The 19,795-nt window shown below is 49.3% G+C and overlaps 1 protein-coding gene across 2 annotated transcripts in view; it reads left to right on the forward strand.

The window, feature by feature from the left end:
- The window catches only part of IFT43 (intraflagellar transport 43), an 81,195-nt gene that overhangs the window by 37,358 nt on the left and 24,042 nt on the right, over nucleotides 1-19,795 (forward strand). The gene's annotated exons all lie outside the window — the stretch shown is intronic.

A 19,795-nucleotide genomic window follows, 5' to 3' on the forward strand; every position in this document is an offset into this window, starting at 1 on the left:
AAGCTTGACAACATAGAAAGAATGTCATTGCTTCCCCTCCCTCCTTCCTCTCCTGCTGCAGGTAATTTTTATTAACTGATAAGGACTGTTTTTGTTTATTAACTGCCACCCCATTATCATGGTTTTCGAAATTAAAAATGATTCCTTAATGCCGTCTCATATACTCAGATATTTCCATGGTCTCAAAGATGTTTTACGGTTGGATTGTAAGAAGGCAAATCAAGGTCTACACCTTATATCTAGTTACCAGATGTCTTTAGTCTTCCTTGCATTCTGCAAAATGCCCCCCACCTCCCTTTTGTCCCCCATGCCATTGATTTTTTTTTTTGGGGGGGGGGAGACTTGTCTCATAGAATGTCCCACCTTCAGGATTTGGCTCATTGCTTCCTGCTCATGGTGTTTAGCTTGCTCCTCTGTCCTTCATGTTCCTTGTGAAGCTGATAGTTAGATCTAGATTAACTGCAGGTTAGATCCAGGCTCACTGTTTTGGCAGGAATACTTGGCAAGTGGTGCTGTGCCCACACTGCGACATCACATCCGAAGGCACGGGCAGGCATGAGAGGAGAGGTGTGCGGGCGGTCCATGTGACACAAGGCTGCAATTGATCAGCGGGGTCAGGGGCGTGCCCCGCATTTCACATTGCCCACCAGACTCCCACCTAGAGGCCACGGTGTCCATTGGGGATCGTTCCCTAGAGCCATGATTTCAATCGAAGGATGGCAAGTGGTGATTCTCCAATTTCCCCTTAACAAAACTTCTTGTATAAAGAACTTTCTCTTGCCGATTATCTGGCTGCCTGAAATACAGTTTATAATCCTGCCTCCTTGCTCCCTCCAATCTTTATTTCAAAAAGTTTCAAACCTGTAGGAAAGTTGGAAGGGTAGTACATCAAACACTTTGCCGGTTAATGTTTTACTCCCCATGGCTCTTTCTCATTCTCTGTTTATTTTGAGTTTTTCTCTTTTATTGAACTGTGAGAGAGCTGCAGCTGCCTCTGCCTTCGCATTAGTAGTAACTACTAAACAGTTACTTTACAAGAGACTTTTGCCTATATTTTTTGCTTCTGAGTCTGTAGTGCCTGGCACATTTAGTTGCTCAGTACACAGTTGATCGGTGAGTGAGTTTTAGACAGTAATTAAAGAGAGACCAAGTATCCCTCGGTCCACCGAAGTAAAAGATCTTAATCCTTGACCTTCAGATTTTCATCAGTAAACATAATATTGTTTATTTAGTTTTTCAAGAAAAACAAAACGGATTAGAAGTACGGAGAATTTATTTTCCACCTGCGGTCCTCAGTCACAGCAAACCCAGAATCGGTATGGCTGGACCAGGGCTCCTGGGCACCGTGGGTGAACAGTTACTTGGTTCTCAGTGAGGTCAGCCATTAGAGAAGAATGTCTACGATTGGGTGAAGTCGGATGAGGCCGTCGCATATGAGGTGGTAAGAAGGGAAAGTCCTCAGTAGCGAATTGTGCACCCATTTCCAGCAGCTGTATCCAGGGCTCAGGTGCCTTGTCCCTGGAGATGCCCACAAGTGCCCCCTGCATAGTTGTCACACCTTTCTATCACGTGCCTTCTCCTGCATGTACACGTCTCCTCTGTAGGGCTGCAAGGTACAGCAGATTCAGAAAAGGTAGCCTCGGGGCTCAGCAACAACAGATGGCTTAAATGTACACCGCACATTTGCTTGTTCTGTGTAGGCTCCCCGAAGAGTCATTGCTGGCTTTGCTCTCCACTTACATTCAGAGCCTGGACAGAGAGCTGATAAAGGAAGGTCTGCATACATTTCCATTGTAACTGAACTTGGAGAATTCACAGTTGTTGTTGTTTGTTCGTTTTCATGTTTTTAGCATTTTTTTCATTTTTTTGAAAGATAGAGCATGAGCAGGGGAGGGGCAGAGAGAGAGGGAGACACAGAATCCGAAGCAGGCTCCAGGCTCCGAGCTGTCAGCACAGAGCCCGACGCGGGGCTCGAACCCACAAACCGCGAGATCATGACCCGAGCCGAAGTTGGCTGCTTCACCGACCGAGCCACCCAGGCGCCCCTGTTTTGTTTTTTTTTTTTTTTAATTAGAATTTAATTGCATTGTTTGTTGCTAGAAATCCAGTATGTTCGGTAGGATCTGAAGAGGAAAGAACACCTGGCCCGTGTTCGTTGAAATAACTCACCAAAAAGAAGTCTCCTCCCTGAAGTAGTGGAAAGTGTGGACTATGCCGAGCTCACTCTATCCTTAGGCCTTTCCTGTCTTCACACACTTGCCCCGTTTTGGTAGATTGCATTTGCCTTGGTGGCCGGTAGGTGGGAAGGAGCAAGAATAATGGGCAGATATGACTGGACTTAGCAGAGCTGCTCTTTCCCACTCGGCCCTGCAGCACACAGCAGTGAGGTCCTTACTAACGTCCCCCTTCACACAGATTCCTGCGTCTGAGTTCCTTGTATAACCCCGTGTCATCTTTTGAGACATTAGAACTCCTAGTGAGTCTTAATTATATTTAGTTTAAATACATTAGAAACATGCCTAGCACAGAAGGGTAAGGAAGAATGGTAGGAAGCTACATCTCTCTTTCCCTGGCCGCCCCCCCCCCCCCAGGCACTCAGTTTCCCTTCCTGGAAGCAGCCACTGACTGTTCCCCAGTATCCTTCCAAAGATACTCTGTGCATTTACAAAACATATAGATTAATATATCCTCTTATCCCCTCACATAAATGGTAACCTATCTCCTCTGCGTTTTTCTCTTATCATATGACAGTATTTCTTGGTGACCTTAAGAATCTCAATACAGAATAGAACCGCCTCACTTTTAAGGGCTACGTAGTACTCCAAAGTTCCCTATCTCGGTAAAAGCAATCATAAGCCGCCAACAGGGTGATATTTTCCCAGGTGGAAAGCAGACTTCCGACGTTGATTCATGTACTAGCCATCACATGACCCTTTGGAAAGTCTCATAAAGCCTGGAGGTAAGGTTCGTATAGACCCCGTGGGCTAAGGAAGAGATACGAAGCATGGATCAGCCTTTTCCTCTTTGAGGTTCGGGGGGGGGGGGGCATTTTCGTGCACTTCCACTCAGCCTGATCCAGTGATGTTCCGTTCAGAGCAAGCAGAGATGTTCTGAGTGATAGTCGCTACAGGTTAGAGCCCTGGATGGCTCGTCTGGTGTCGCAAAACCAATTTACTTATGCAAATGACTAAATATGAAATAATTGGAATCTTGCAATTCTGTCAAGTGCCTCCCAATTGAAGGTGATGGCAGTCTTTTCCCGTAAGCCCCACGTGGAGTAGCATTTGGCCACCTCACTCCCCACTGTGAAAAGTGGAGCAGTCTCCCTGATACGTGGCCCTAATCCGTCCTCTCCCTGGAGCAGGAGTGAGTACCTGGCACCCAGGGAGGAGGGGAGGAGCACGTGCGGTGACTTGAGGTAAACCTGTTGCCTACATTTGTGCACCAGGGGAGAGACCGCATCCAATGGCTGTTTCCAAGGGCTTGGGTCAACAGAACTGCTTCCCAGTTGCCTGTGCGACGGCCTGTAGGGAGGCCTGTGTGGCGACCTGTAGGGAGGCTTGTGTGGTGTGGTGGCCTGTAGGGGGCCCTCCCAAAAGACTACAAAGTCCAGGCCCTGATCCCCACCTCCCCTGAAGCTGCTCTCAGCTTCCTTTCAAGCCCTCAGCTTTTCTTAACAAGTCCAGCTACTGTTGAATTTTATTTTCGTAACTGAAAACCAGGAGTGGTTCTAGAGTGGGTTCTTCACATGTCCTGTGAGTGAAGGCTTTGACTTGTGGCTCTTTGTCATTTCTCATTTTGCAGAAGTACAAATTCTCCTGTGACTAGAGCTGCTCATTTCGTAGAGCTGGGGGTAGGATTGTAAAGCAGAAGGGTCTCTGAAGGTCACGAAAGAAATGATAGGCCCACAGGAGTATCCCTTAGATAACAGCAGCCCAAACGCCCACAGCGTCCTGTGGCGTATTCCTTTGTCTCTCTGGATCATCACCTAGTGCAGAGGTTTGACGCTAGAAGGTTAGAGCCAGTTTCATCCCATCTCCTGTCAAATTCTAGTGCCTCTTCTTTTTTTAAATTTATTTGTTGAGAGAACACAAGCCAGGGAGGGGCGGAGAGAGAAGGGGACCGAAGCAGTCTCCGTGGTGTCTGTGCAAAGCCCAACGTGGGGCTCGAACTCAGGAACTGGGAGATCATGACCTGAGCTGAAGTTGGACGCTCAACCGACTGAGCTACCCAGGTGCCCCAAATTCTAGCATCTCTAGCAGTGTTGGTGCAGGGTCTGTGTGAACTCCTCCATTGCTGGGGAACTCAATGGAAGCATATGTTTTTACAAAGACTTTTTAAATCGTGCGAGCAAACCAAAAGCACTTTAATGACGTAAAAACTCAAACAAGACAGATAAAGCTAAATTTGCCTGAAGCCGCTATCTTGTCCAAGCCTAGTCATCTCTCTAGAAGTAGCTACTGGTAACAGTTCCTTGGTTATTTTTTACCAATAATAGATATTCAATGTATATTGGTATACAATAGATATGCTTTTGTGTGTGTGTGTGTGTGTGTGTGTGTGTGTGTGTGTGTGTGTGTATTTTTTTTTTTTTTTTTGGCATAAATAGGATCATGCTAAGGGTGTTCTGCTCCTAAATTTTTTTCATTTTTCACCTAACAGCACATCTGGAAATCTTTTAGTCCAGGTAGATTTTCTTTATTTTTCTAACTGCTACATTACTATCCTGTGGTATGGATGCACTATTCCTCTGTTGGTGGGCATTTAGGTTGTTTCTCATTTATATGCCATTATCAACCGCCTGATTTCTTTTTATTTATTTATTTATTTTTAACATTTATTTATTTTTGAGAGACAGAGCACGAGGGGGGGTGGGGCAGAGAGAGAGGGAGACCCAGAATCCGAAGCAGGCTCCAGGCTCTGACCTGTCAGCACAGAGCCCAGCTCGAGGCTTGAACTCACAAACCGTGAGATCATGACCTGAACTGAAGTCGGACGCTCAACCGACTGAGCCACCCAGGCGCTCCAACCCCCTGATTTCTTGTCAACAACTTGTCTTTAGGAAATTTGTAGCCTCACCCTCTGATCCAGATTCTGCCTTCCGGGGCCCCACTGCAGAACCCGTGTATGGGTAGCCCACATATCTTGCCCACCCTCCTTGTTGAATGGATGAGACACACACACTATTTATTGTGGCTTTTGTCCTGGGCACTGTCCTAAGCATAGTTGTTTTGCTTTATCTTCAAAACAACCTCAGGAGCTGGTACTATTATTATCCTAGCTTACAGATGAGGAAATAGAAGTTCAGAAAAGTTAAATAACTTGCTCAAAGTCACATGGCTCGTAAGGAACCAGCCAGGACTTGAACCCAGGTGAGTCTGACTGCAGGGCCATGCTCTTGTTCTCTGTGTCTCGCTTCCTTCCATTTTTATGCCCTTGGCTCCTGATATCGTGCCTTTGCACGTGGTAGACCCCCAGCAGACGTTCCCCGAGGGCTGTTTGGACGTAGCTCCAGCATGTTCAGCCCGTGGGAAGAATGGCAGGGAGTGAATGCTTGCCCTTAACCTCCTCTGGCCTACCTGTGTGCAGAGCGGAGCTCCAGCCAGCCGCCTGGCCCTGGGAAGGTGAGTACGGAGGATGCAGCCTGCACTTAGGGGCACGAGCCAAGGCCGTGCCAGTCCTGCCATTAAAAGGCCTAATTAGGCTGGTCATTAAGTTCAATTAGGCATTGGAAATGATCATTCCTTCTAACCCTGCGGTGCCCTCCAAGAACTGGATCCATTCCCAGGCAGCCAGCTCGAGAGCCGGCTCTAGTTACCGGTGCGCCCAGCAGCCCCGCCCCTGGTGTCGGGCCTGTGACTCCCCTTCGAGGCTGAGGGCAGAGTAATCTAGGAGGCCTTCAGCTCAGAGCAGGGTGCTCCAAGTACATGTCAAATACGGTCAGGTGTCTGCCTTGGTGGCCATTTCCTGAGCTCATTCTGGTCACCCTCCTTTCTTAGGGCCACCCTTTCGCCATGCACCTGTTAGGAGTCGGGACCTCTGCCTGTGTCCTGGTCCCCTTCTGCCACTCACTCGCCATGTCAGCCTAAGGCCAGTCGTGTGGACTCTTGGGGCGGAGGCTCCCCTGAGGGCTCTGAACTACATGATCCCAGAATTCCCTTTTCAGCACTGGAGTTTGATTCTAGGAAATCCCAAATAGATAAGCCTTGGCACGTACGAGATTTCTCCTCACTGAGCCCTGAACCGAGAGCAAGGAGGAGAGGGCCAGTGTAAGCCTGTCCCACTAGCTCAGCACGCCGGGGCCCTGTCTCTTCAGCGTTAAAACCGAGTGGTCTCCCGGGCCCTCCAGAACTCAGAAAGTACGTTTAAACTTCTGAAATCTGCTTTCTAGATGGCTACTTGAAACCTTTTAGTTTGGGAATCGTTGCCTTGAAATGAAACCGCTAACAAGCACGGAGGCGGGGGCAGGCCTTCCAGGCACAGGGGCCGGGTGTATGCGGACTGAATGTCCACAGTCGGTCTGGAGTGAACGGAACTGGCTGGCGACAGCCCAGGGTTTGCCTAGAGAAGGAGATGGCAGCAGACGGTGAGGTAGAAAATGGGCTGGAGCACAGGACCTTGAGCCCCAGCACACGGGAGAACAGGGAGCCGCTGAAGTGCTGACAGGAATGTGACCAGTGGTGCGAGGGACACATCTCACCTCTTCTGAATGCCTTGTTGATGTGGTATGAGCTTGGGGTATTTGCAGGGGTAAAAAGACACCCATTTCTCCCTGTGCGGAGTCATCTTCTTAAAGGTTGTCTTAGCTCCATTCTCGATGGCAGAATGTTGTCTTTTTAGACCAGACAAAGCTGTAGAGAGAGTCTACTCACCTTTTCTCCCCAAATTTGATGGCTTTTTTCCCCAGCAGACTTTGGGGACATTGCTCCTTCCTATTCTGAGAGTGCATTACTCTTGTATCTGACTCAAATGCTTGCTTTCTCTTAAGAGAACTTAACTAAATCTGATTGTGTGAGGTTGGTTCTTCCACAGGATCTGTGTTCCTTCTCAATTAGGATGACTTCCCATTTGCCACTGGATGTGCTGTGTTTGTTGAGGCTGCATTTTTATCTGCAAGCCACAGGGAACCCCACTAGCAGAGGCTTAAACAGAAAGCAATTTGTCTCAGAAAACAAGAGGTCCAGGCTTCACAGTCCTGGGCTGGTGTGGCAGTTCGGTGGTAACGACATGGACGGAACCCTTTCCATCGTCCTGCCCACCATCCTTCACACGTGGGCCTTCGTCATTGTGTTCATGCCTCATGGTTGTATGATGGCTGCTGTATCTCCAGCCCTCACGTCTGTTTTCCAGGTAGCAAGAAGAGAGAATGACAAGGAGGTGAGGGTGAAGGCTAGTGAAGGGTGAAGGAGGGGAGGGCTCTTTCTTAGCAGGAATTTGTCTTTTGGAGGAAAGGAAATAGGATCTGCTTTCCAGGGATGGCCGCATCTTTCTCATTGGTCAGAAATGCGGTGTATGCCCGCCCCTCAGTGTGGAGTAGGCTGGGGAATTGAATGTCTTTAGTTGGGCTCATTGCTGCCCCAAACAAAATTGGGGTTTGAATCCAGAGGAAAGGACTTGTTTTCTGTGGTCAACCCCATCAAATGGAGCTACAGAAGTCACTGGGTGAGACTCTCCTACCATAAGGAATGTATTGTGCGATATGAATTTTTTTAATGTTTATTTATTTTTGAGAGAGAGAGAGACAGAGACAGAGCATGAGCAGGGTAGGGGCAGAGAGAAAGGGAGACACAGAATCTGAAGGAGGCTCCAGACTCTGAACTGTCAGCACAAAGCCCAGTGTGGGGCTTGAACTCATTAACCACAAGATCATGATCTGAGCCGAAGTCAGCCACCTAACCAACTGAGCCACCAGGAGCCCCAAGAACGTATTGTGTGATATGGAGGGTCAAGTGTGCTAAGGAGCGTAGAAACAATTTCACCTAATTCTAGAAGCTCCCCAGCAGTGGAGAATCCCTTCAAAAGGATTTGAAAGCCAGCAAAAGTTGCATTTTAGACAGGGATAATGAAGGAAGGGAACCAAGAGGCAGAGAAAGTAAAGCAAGGGACAGGAAACATGAGAAGGGTGCCTGCTGAAAAGCCTGGAGGCTGACACTGGAGGTGAAGTTAATGTCGTCGTAGCGGGCAGTGTCCAGCTGGCGGACAGGCCTGGGAGCCAGGCAAAATGTTTCCCGTGTGGAGGTGGGAGGTACCAGGCCAGGCAGTGAGGGAGGGCCGCTGGGTGTGTCCGCTGAGGGCTCCAGGCAAGTCAGCAAGGGGTAGCAGGCGCAGGGGGAACAAGGGATCTAGAAGCAAAAAGCCTGAAGCAACTCAGCTGGGCAGCCAGCCAGCACCCACCTCGGGGCTGGGGTTCAGCGGTAGGACCAAGGAGGAGAAGGACAACATGTCGAGCATGGCAGCATAGGGAGTAGAGACTGGGGTCAGAATAATAACATAGTAATAATAACAGTAGTCACGCTAGTAATGGGGGCAGCGGCCACTGTTCAGAGGACTTCCCGTGTGCCATGTACTACACTAAATGCTTGGCATGGACTATAAGCTCATTTGATTCTTTTTTTTTTTTTTTAATTTTTTTTTTCAACGTTTATTTATTTTGGGGACAGAGAGAGACAGAGCATGAACGGGGAAGGGGCAGAGAGAGAGGGAGACACAGAATCGGAAACAGGCTCCAGGCTCCGAGCCATCAGCCCAGAGCCCGACGCGGGGCTCGAACTCCCGGACCGCGAGATCGTGACCTGGCTGAAGTCGGACGCTTAACCGACTGCGCCACCCAGGCGCCCCTAAGCTCATTTGATTCTTAAGAACAACCCTGTGAAGCAGAATGTGGTGTTACCAATTTTGTGGTTTTTTAGTGGCTGGCGTAAGGGCACACACCTAGTGAATGGTAAAACTCTGCTTTGAACCCCCGGACTCCAGAGCCCTGCGCAGCCACTGGTTTTAAGCCAGTGTTCAAATCAGGGCCCCAGATCAGAGCTCCGCACCCACACGTAGGCTGGCTGGCTGGGTCCCAGGTGGTTGAGCCCAGGGCTGCGAGTCCCCTGGGACCCGGAGAACAAAGGGCTACTTTCTGAGAAGCCCGATTTGGAGGTTTGGAGAGTTCAATACGAGATACCTCTTTCCAGCTGCTTGGAGGGAAAGGAAGTAGAAAGGAGTCAGTGAGCAGGAAGAAACCAACGGGAATGTTAAGAGGGGGTTAACTGTTCAGAAGAGGGGGGTAAAGGGAAAGTGAAACTGCCCTGTGTGATTGGGAGGGTAGTGGCTGCTTTGACAACCCCTAAGGGAAGACTGCAGTGGGAAATGTACTAAGTTCTGAAGTAGGAGGGGAGCTTGTGTTTATTGTCCCTGAAAATGATTGACTGAAAGAAAGAGATTTTCCCTTCTTTCATCCCTCCCTTCCTTCCTCCCTCCCTCCCTTTCTCTCTTCCTTCCTACCTTCCTTCCTTGTTTATTTTTTTCTTGCCATGTTGACATTGGGATCTGCACACCAGCACATCCCAGTAATTGAAATTTGGGGACCCGATAAGTCAGTTCCAGGGAAGGTGGTCAGACTAGGGAATGAATGGTGTAAATGGGGAACAGGGAGGGTGGGGCCAGGACGGGGAGAGGCAGGGTCGGTGTCATTCACAGAGCCAGGGAGGGACCTGAGAAGTCATGGCCCCTTCACGTTACAGATGGAGACAGTGAGGTCTGGGGTTGGTGAAGCTACTCAGGTGTAAAATCTCAGAGTTAGAGAAGCCCTTACATGTCACCTTGGCCTGCTGCCCAAGGTCATACAGCTAATTAGTGTAATAGGAGGTGCCACTCATTCTACAGCCATGCCCGTCCACAAAGCTCCCGTGCATGCATTTATCAAGTTCACGGAAAGGCCATGCACTATAGTATTTGTGCAATAGCTCTGTTAGCATGAAATTGCCTTTGCCGCAATCCTCTGGGACCCTTACAAAAATGAAGTGTTGATTGTATGAAACAATCTGGTTGAACAGAAAAACTTTCAGAGAAAAAAGTTATGGACCCCAAGCCAGCCAGTCCCCTGAGGGGCACTCGCAGCTCTGCAGCTTGAGCAGGGAAACGCCAGGAGGAGGTGACTAGGGACGCCAGGCACTGGTTAAAATTCCCCTGACATCAATGAAGTGATCTCCTTGTCCTCCCTGTCATGGATTCAGTCTCTCAAAAATGAAGTGCATGTGTGAACGTCATACCTAGCCCTTCCCTTTTCTTTTCAGTTCTTTGTGGAGAAACAACCAAGAACAGTCTTGGTGCAGAAGCAGCAGCTTGGGCATCCATGGGTATGAATATATGCACGGAGTACAACCCCGTCACACGATCTAGGTTTTTTCCTGGTCTGTTGTGTGTGCCAGGGATTTTGCTTTTTGACCCATTCTTCTCTCACCACAGCTGGTCACCAGTGGCTATACTGGGCTCTCCTGGTTTCGTTGGAGAGGCCATGTTTAGAAGCGCCAGGGTGTTCTTGGCTCACCTATAGCAGGAGGGCACCGGGGTGGGTGCTGAGCCTTCCAGGAAGCCGCCCCACATGGTGGCCCTGCACTGCCTCGATGGCCTGGCATACCGATGGCCAGCTGGAAGAGGGTCCCCTGTAATGGCATGTGTCACCTTCTCTTGGAGCACCTCATCACTTGGCTGAGTCTGAATGTATTCATGGGGCTTTGGGGACCACAGGATATAACAGTGGGGCAGAGAAAACAGTGGGGAAGTGGCTGGAAGGGAATGTTTAAAGGTCACTCCATTACAGAGCGGAAAATTCTCTCCAGGAGAAGCAAAAGACGCAGCCCATTCAGTGATTTAAAATGGGCTGAAATCCAGATTTCCAGAAACACCGGTAAAATTTTGCCCCCGACTTGTGGACCCATGATTGCCTCTTGTTTCAGCCCCCGCGCCCTGTGCTGTTTTGCTCCCTGCCCTCCCAGTCCCACCTCCCAGGCACTGCATGCTGCTGCCCCGTCACTCTTTGCCACTAGCCTCCAGTCCCTCCGGTCAGGTCAGTGAAAGTCCCTGTTTGCAGCTCTTATATCGTTAGCACCTTTCTAACCCTGCTAATCTGTCCACCTAACAGAGAAAGAATGCACTGTAGGTCAGACTTTTGGCAGACGGCGATACCCAGCTACAATAAAATAAACTCTGCAATGTTAAAAAAAACTCTTGTTTTTCGCGGTTAGCCTTCTGTCTGCCTGGTAATGGTAGCTTTCCATTGAGGATGGAAAGCTTTCTCAAAAATAAGTTTACGAAAGTAAAAGTAAGGAGCCAACTTAAAATATGAAGCAGGCACAGAAAGCGCACGGCTGTCGCACAACCCACGAAGGTGGCATTTGGAAATGACAGCCTGTTGGGAAGCCTGTGCAGCCGCACTTCTCCGCGACCCGCTGCCGTAGCCGGAGGGCGAACACAGCCTCACGCCCCTAACCCCTTCACGTGCCCCCGTGCCACGCAGGGTGTGAGGTGAGCCGCACTTCATTGCCACCTCCTCTCTTTTTAAATTCTGGGCTTGGATAACTTGGAGGGACAAAAGGAACCCGGCAAAAATGCATATGTCCGGGCCCATGATTCCCTCCCGATGCCTGACCGGTGCCCGTGCACATGTTTTTATAGCATCGGTACCAACACGTCTGCATGTCGGCCACCCCAGATCCCCCGCTGTCTCCCGAACACACCTGGCCCTTTCCTCCCTCCACCCTCCTCCCTCTATTCGAATTGTGTCCTCCGGCAGGAGGAGCCTGCCTGGGGCTTTTCCACCTGCCGCAAGCCTGCTCATCTTTCAGCGGGCAGGCCCTCTGGAAAGTCTCCCCTGACTCTTGGAACTGGCATGGCTAGTTCCATCTCTGGTGCCACCGTGACGTTTTGCTTCCGTCTACCTCACTTGTCCCGGTAAACTGGGGCCAGCAGTTGATGAGGAGTGGGAACTTTGGTTTCTGGCGCCAGCTCTGTGCCCGGCTAGTCCCAGGGCTGGAACTTCGGTTGCTCTAATAACTAACTCCTTGTCTCCGTTTCCTCCCGTAGGAGGTGCACAGGGAGGGCGGAGGTAGTTTTTCAGGCCCTGCCGCATATGTCTTCTGGAGGTATTACTGTTATTTCTAGAATGTTCTTTTCTCCAGCCAGATTGTCAAATCCTGAGCAAAAGATCCCCAAATCTCAACATCTAGTCATGCCAAAAGTTACCTAGTAAGGTGTCCCAATAAAATAATGTTCGTTTGAGACACCAAAGATATGGAGTTCTCAATTCTTCCATTCTTTAGCATATTGATATCAGGCATTTACATACATTTTATATGTTCCCACAATTATTTTTCGCTATTACAACTTTCAACCTTTTTCCCTCCTGATAAATGCTCCTTTAGAATTTGAATCAGAACAAAGATGTTATTTTGAATCTGACCAGCAGGGGGCAAACTTCACCCAGGAATTGCCTTGTAATTCACTATGCGTTCAATTTGATAAGGCTTGGTAGTCCATGGACATCCGTTTTCATCTTTCTACTGAACACCTTGTGGACGATACCAGCAGAAGCTAAATATGATATAGTATGACCTAAAACCCCAGAGTGCCAACATTTGAGTGCTGAGGAATTCTTGCTTGTCTTTAAAACAAGGGCGAAATACAATACCTACAAATATATGCCGGACTCCAGACACACGAATGGCAAGAACTAGGAACCGAGGGGAAAAACAGTGGGGGCTTTAACTTTCAGGAGTGATTTTGATGAGGAAAAACCTTGTGGCGAAGCAAAATTGCATGACAGATCTCTGACTTCTAGTAAGTGTTATAGGTGCAGGGACATCTTAGAGCAGAGGAACCCCAGCTGCCCAGTCGACAGCCTGATACTGAACAGACACGGTGGCCGTGATTATAGTGACATTGTCTCCTGTGCCCAGATTTGGGTTTTCCCTGTGAAGGCTGTTTTTGTGGGTCACGGGGTTCATAAAATAGAGCCTCAGTTTCTGATGTGCTAGTGATGTGTATGATCTGGGACAAATTACCTCCCTTTTCTCATGCCTTGGTGGAATTGACCTCAGTGAAGTTTGGAGGCACTTGTGAGATTTCTACTGGACAGTGAAAAATTATGAAAGTAGAGGGGCGCCCGGGAGGCTCAGTCGGTCGAGTGCCTGACTTTGGCTCGGGTCGTGATCTCGCGGTTTGCGAGTTTGAGCCCCTCATCGGGCTCACTGCTCTCAGCACCAAGCCCACCTCAGATCTTCTGTCCCCCTCTTTCTCTGTCCCTCCCCGACTCGTGCTCTCTCTCTTTCAGAAATAAATTTTTAAAAATTTAAAACTTATGAAAACAGAAAACCTCACAAGAAAATGGTATTTTGGCTGCTTTTCCTCCGGAAGAGTGATACTTTTTGAAAATGTAAGGTAGCTTTGGCTCCATTTCAGCTGGTGTCTCATTCTTGCTCTTTCCCTTGCCAAGCGTTTATGAATTTAGCCCCTGGCTGCGGACTTTCTTCTTTTCGTCACGGGAACCCTGTGGGCTACACACCGTGGCTTTAACTTTTTTCTCCCAGGCAACAAGTTGCACTAGTGAACCATTTGTCCGAAGCCTTCACATCCGGATCAGAGGCTGCGGCCCTCGGGGACTAGGCTCGCAGAGGGCCTTTCCCTGGGACAGTCGGGCCTCCAGATTCCTGGCACTTTGGTCTATTTTAAGCCTGTACTGTCTTGCAGCAGGAAGGTGAGTCTAGGGTCCAATGTGTGCTGTGGTTATTAAGAGACTTCAAGGACACTTCCCCCCATTTATCCCAGTTATGTCCCCTGCTAAAATAGGTTAACGGTGTCTAATTAACCACTGAACATTGTCATGCTGCATAAAGATAGCATCCGGGCTGTTCTCTGAGCCGTGGTACTTTATCTCCATTTAGATCTCTGCAGTATTCCATTAAACTCGAGAGAAACATTTTAACTGAGATGATGTCTACATTAGGGCTGCCTTTCACCCTTCAGCACGTAACCTGTGTAAGCAGCAGCTGAGGCCTTCTCGCTGCCGCAGCGGGGAGGACAGAGGAGACGGACTGCAGGCAGGAGGCTTTTTACGTGGCAGCGTTTCCTCACCACGGAGCCCCAGAAGGAAACTAAGGCCCCAGGGTTCAGTAGCGGTCCCGCGTGGCCGCGGTCACAGGATGGGCAGTGCCATCCAGCCGGTCCTCGGCTGCCTGAGTCATGCCCATCGAATGGCAGTGTGGTCTGTGAATGCCGAGAGAAAAGAACCGTATTTGAGCAAAAGAACTCAGGAAAGGAGCGTGTGTGGAGGGAAAGGTGACTTAGCTGCGTGGGGTCTCCTTTTTTGGCACGTGCAGGCTGTCCAGTTGTAAAGAAAACATACACGATAAGTCTCACAGAAGAGTTAAGGCGGCGTTAACTACCAGATCGTCAGGCCAAAATGCGGTCCTGCTGTGGTTGCAAGTGTGTGGTGGGAAATAGTCGCTGGATTTGAAGCACAGTCTATGGGACAAGTGTTCCCCATCGTGTAGAACTACCTGCATGTCCCCATTGTCGTGTAGAACTAGCTGCGTGTCCCCATTGTCGTGTAGAACTACCCGCGTGTTTCTATCGTGGAGGGGCTCAAAACTGGACTTTGGTGCCAGACGCCCCAGAGCTTGTATCCCGGCCCGACAGCTTTCTAGCTGGGTGGCCTTAGGCGAGCTGCTTTACTTCTCTGAACTTGTCTCATTTGTAAAATGGAGCACATCAAAAGAGATAATGTGATAGTTCAATAATGTTGTATCATACTACATAGAATATATAGTATTATAGGATAGTAATATATGTAAGGATAATATAATAGCATTGCGCAGCACCCAACAAGCTCAGGAAATGTTAACTGTTGATATCATCAGTCTGGCCAGCCTTCCTGTGACAGGCTCGCGGGAGCACGGCCTGGGAATGGGCCTCCCCCTGAGGGGTGAAGGTCTCTGTGTGGAGCCGAGGAGAGGAGACCTGGTGTGAGTCTGAGGGAAGCAGGGCAGTAACCAGGAGAGATTGGTTGAGGGTCGGGCTGAAGACGAGGCTTTAAATGGAGGTAGGGATACCGACCAGGTATGTCTGTGTCACTTGCGGGAGAGCAGGAAGCCAGAGTGCCCTTACTCCTGTCGCCCTGTCTTCACAAGGTGGGAGGTGAAGGAGAACATTCCTGTCATTGTCCAGAGCTAAAGCTTCATTCTGCAAAATGGCCAAAGCAATCAGCCAGTGATGGAGTAGCTCTTCAAAAGAAACCTGGCATTTAATTAACTTTTCAAAGCGCTGGTTCAGCAACCTCTGTGTTCTACATTTTGAATATTGAACAAGCATCTCTAATCGGATCTGAACCGCTTCTGGGCCTGCCGAGACGAAGAGTGCCTGCTCAGGTTTCACGGGCACCGTGGAATCTTGTCTGAATTTCGGGAGAGCCAGCTCAGGATCCCTCAGGAGCAGAGGCTTCAGCTGTGAAGGCTTTTCCTGCCTCCCCTCAGCCTTCAGGTCAAGGCAGAGTTCATTGACACTGGTGTTAGAAGACAGCGGGCAACTCAACAGCATAAGGCGACAGGGTTTCCGTTTTGCTGCTCAGTACCTGTCGTTCAGCACACTGGCTGAAGTGAGCTTCAGGGCACTGATTCTCATACGTGTGACCGGGTCCCGTCTCTGGAAATTACTTCCTCGGGGGGCCTGGGGTGAGGCCCAGCACATAGACACTGGGGAAAACAACAAAAAAACTCAGTGATTCTCTTGTGCGCCGCTGGTTGAGAGCTGTCGTGGTAAAGGATTCTTTCTAGTTCTCTGTATCTGCCTTTGCCTCCCGTAAGTGTGGCAAGTCAGGAACGGACGGTCTGCACGGTGAACGCACACAGGTTTCCGGGGGCCCGAGGGGCGTCTGAAAGCCAGAGGGTACCCGCTTTTGAAAAGGCCCGGGCCAGAGTGTTTAGAATCTAGGGTGCAAGTCAGGAGATGGGGTTTCTTGCGTCAGCCTCGTGACTGACTCGCCCCGTGACTTGGACGGAGCGCACGCCTCTGTCACATAGCGTCTCTGAAACCCGCTCGAGCTCATCCCCAGAGCCGGGCTGAGCTGGCGTTAGTGTTGGCAAAGCGTGAGGTGAAGAACACCGAGGGAGACTCCTCCTGTGGAAGGTGGTCGGGCTCCCAGCCCCCCACCCCCGGCGCCCCCCTCAGGAGCCACTTCTGGGACAGAAGGCACGTGGGCCGGGGGTGCAGCAAGAGACCAGATGCCCAGGGCACAGCCGACTACAGCCCTGTGGACGGTCTACGCTGAGGCTGGGCCCGGTCACGCTGTTTCCTCAGAAGTACGTCTGTAAGGAGGAGATGCCCCGGAACCCTCCGTCCTCTACCTCAGCCTCCACCTCCCCGCAGTCTGTGGGAGCCCAGATCCTTCTCTAGTTACCCCACCCTATGGCGCTGTGATAAACCACGGTGTTTGGGTTTTGTTGGGTTTTTTTCTCTTTAACCTGTCACCGACAATTTAAAAATACACTTTACTTCATGACTGGGTTTGTCTGTTTATAAACCTGGGCGGGGGGGGGGGGGGAATGTTTATGTAATACATTCCCTTACTATTTGCAGGATACTCTCTTTTCTGTTCTACTCTATGCTGTTAAAAAAGAAAAAGGAAAAGACCAGAAAGGCTGGCGATGATCCACTAAATTGATTTTATGACTCACGGTGGGTCATGACCTGTAGTTGGAAGATCACTGTGCTCGAGTCTGTGTCCTTGTGCCGGACTCTGTCAATGTGTGACTGGAGGTGCCTTTGGGGACCAGGCAGGTAAAGTAGATCTGCGAAGTGGGTGGGGTCGTATATCAAAACGGCACCTTAAATTCTGTTACTGAGGTGCACGTACAGATTAGTTGCGTGTTCACATTTCCATAAAGACACGTACGCTGTCACTTCTAAGACGTTCTTCCCACTTAGCCTTCCTTTTGCTTTCTGGCTTTTGGTAGCTGCGAAGCTCTGGGAAATGCTTCTCTTGCTTCTTAATTCCTACTCTAAGAGAGCCAGCAGTGCAGACTGAATGACAAAGACACTCCTCCTGACCACCCGCCCCAACCCTGTGCTGGGAAGGGCTGGGGGTTCAGGCTCGTCACAGCCACACTTCACTTGAGTTTTCCGTAAGGGAATGCAGGCCCGGCCTCGCAGGCTTTGTCTCTGAAGAACTCAGAAATCTGGATTTTTGTACAAAATCTCCCAGTGTGGGCAACAAATTCATGTTGAAACCAACACAAAAATGAACACCAGTGTGGTCCAGACAAACTGACACACTCCTAGGTAAGGCCAGAAAGCGCTCAGCTTTATCAAACGCAAGGCACTCCCTGGTCCATTCTCCAGGGCCTTGCCCAAGTTCCCACTGGCCTTTCCATCTATCCCGAGCAGAAGGCTTGCCCAGAATCTGCTATTTCAGGCAGAGAGAGTGAGAGAGAGAGAGGGAAAAAACAAAACGAGAGAGAACGAGAGAACATGCCACCCGAGGGCATCCCCACTCTCTGTTCTTGAGGGCTCCATTCTTATTTTTATTATTTTTTTAAAGGTTTATTTATTTTTGAAAGACGGAGAGAGAGAGAGTGCTAGGCATGCAGAGCAGAGAGAGAGGGAGACACAGAATCCGAACCAGGCTCCAGGCGCTGAGCTGTCAGCACTGAGCCCGATGCGGGGCTCGAACCCAGGGGCCGTGAGATCATGACCTGAGCCAAAGTCGGACGCTTAACCAACTGAGCCACCCAGGCGCCCCAAGGGCTCCATTTTGATCTTGTTCCTCCTCATGGAGTGAAATGAAATTTTGAAGGAGTCCTTGAGCCACCCTGGAGTGAGAGAGAATAGGATGTGAACTCAGCAGCAGTTATGCTGAATGTGAAACTCCTCCCCGTTTGGATGTGGAGTGGATAAATGGCAGCTAATCAGCCTTCCCCTGAAGATTAGTGGTGCCATTATTGCTTCCTTCAGACAAAATCACTGCTACTTTGGCCATGGCACGTTGCTTAGGAAGGGACGATATAATCACAACTCTTCGGGGTAATCAGAGATGCTATGTCTCTGATGTACAAAATGCAGGTGCTGGCCGGCCCGCCTGGCCTCTTTAATCACATTGTTCTTCTCTGACCCTGTATTCAGCCAAGCCCTTCTGCTGTTGGTGATGTATTCCTGAGGCATTTGGATGGTGGGTTGTAAAGTTCAATTTCACCAGGACAATGAGAGGCAGTGGTTCTGGGGAACGTACATGAGCTGAGAGTAGAGCCTTCTGTCCTCCCACACAAACAGGTGGCTTTGGTGGCTGCTAGGTGCTCTATGTTTAGGATTTTCTTGACTCAGATGAGTATTGAAGACAAATATCCTCCAGCAACAACATTGGTGGTGATGCCTTGGGCACCCGTGTGCAGTTTACCTGTGGTGCCTCCCTTCCACCTTTTCTGTCCCCCGTGCCCTCCTGGCCCTCCCTGCTTGCTTAGTCTCTTTACTTTCTCTTTAAGAGTCAAAAACTACAGCCTGAGAGATCCCCTTAGAGTTGTTCCATCCAGTTCTTACCCATTCTCTTCTTGCCAGCAGCAGCCAAAACTCTCCCCCCCTCCCCCTCTTCCTTCCTTAACAGTGCAGTTGATGTGGTCCGAATTTCATGGAAACTAACCTATTTAAAGTTGGGCTTAATTTCTAATTACACTCAGGATGGGGGTGGGGGTTGTTTGGATTTTAAGGGAATTGTGGGTTGGTTCCCATGTAGCTCCACTGGCAAGGCTAGTGGGCCCAGCACTGTTGAAGGCCTTCTCATGCATCCTGGCTCTTGACCATTATGACATTGCCACCACCCTGTGCCCATGTTCATCATGGTGGTTGATTTCTGACTTGCAAGAATTCATTAAAACACACCACACACACACACACACACACACACACACACACACACACACAAAACCTTTGTTTACTGTGGAAATTTTTGGACATACAGAAAAGTAATCAACATGTACCCAATACCCAGCTTTAATAATTGTCAACATTTTGTCAGTCTCATTTAGAAGACTTTAGATCAGTGTTTCTCACAGTGTCAGTAGTGATCAACTTACATTAGGATTATCTGGGGATTTGTTTAAAATGCATATCCTCGAGCTCCCCTTTTCCCAGAGCAACTGATCCAGAAAGTTCTCTCTGCCAGGTCCAGTGATCTGCATGTCTAATAAGCTTCCCAGATAGTTCTTTAAAAAAAAAAAAAAAAAAAGTTTATTTCTTTATTTGGAGAGAGTGTGTACATGCAAGGGAGGGGCAGAGAGAGAGAGAGAGAGAGAGAGAGAGAATCCCAAGCAGGCTCCGAACTGTCAGCACAGAGTCTGACGCGGGGCTCAATCCCATGAACTGTGAAATCATGACCTGAGCCAAAATCAAGAGTCAGATGCTTAACTGACTGAACCACCCAGGCGTCCCTTGAGATGGTTCTTATGCACGTTGAAGTTTGAGAACCACAGCCTTAGATAAATTTCTGTATAATTAGGCTTCCTGTTTTCATGGAATGTCTTAAGGGCACTACTTGCCCAACATCACTCACAGGGTCTTCTGATTCTTAGGTGGAGGCTACAGAAAGGCCCAGAGCCTGCAGCTCGATCTGTATGGCTGGTTCATCCATTTTTGCTCCTGGGAAGCTCCACATGCTAACAACTAAAGCTCCAACTAAGACTCAAGGCCTCAATCCTAAGAAAGTGTTCTATAAATTGGTCTGTTAATTGTTGAAAGGAGGGCACTGTATCGTCTCTATCCTTTTGCGTTT

Source organism: Herpailurus yagouaroundi, unplaced genomic scaffold (assembly GCF_014898765.1).
Source record: "Herpailurus yagouaroundi ecotype Mexico unplaced genomic scaffold, PumYag 141, whole genome shotgun sequence".
Taxonomy (NCBI): Eukaryota; Metazoa; Chordata; class Mammalia; order Carnivora; family Felidae; genus Herpailurus; species Herpailurus yagouaroundi.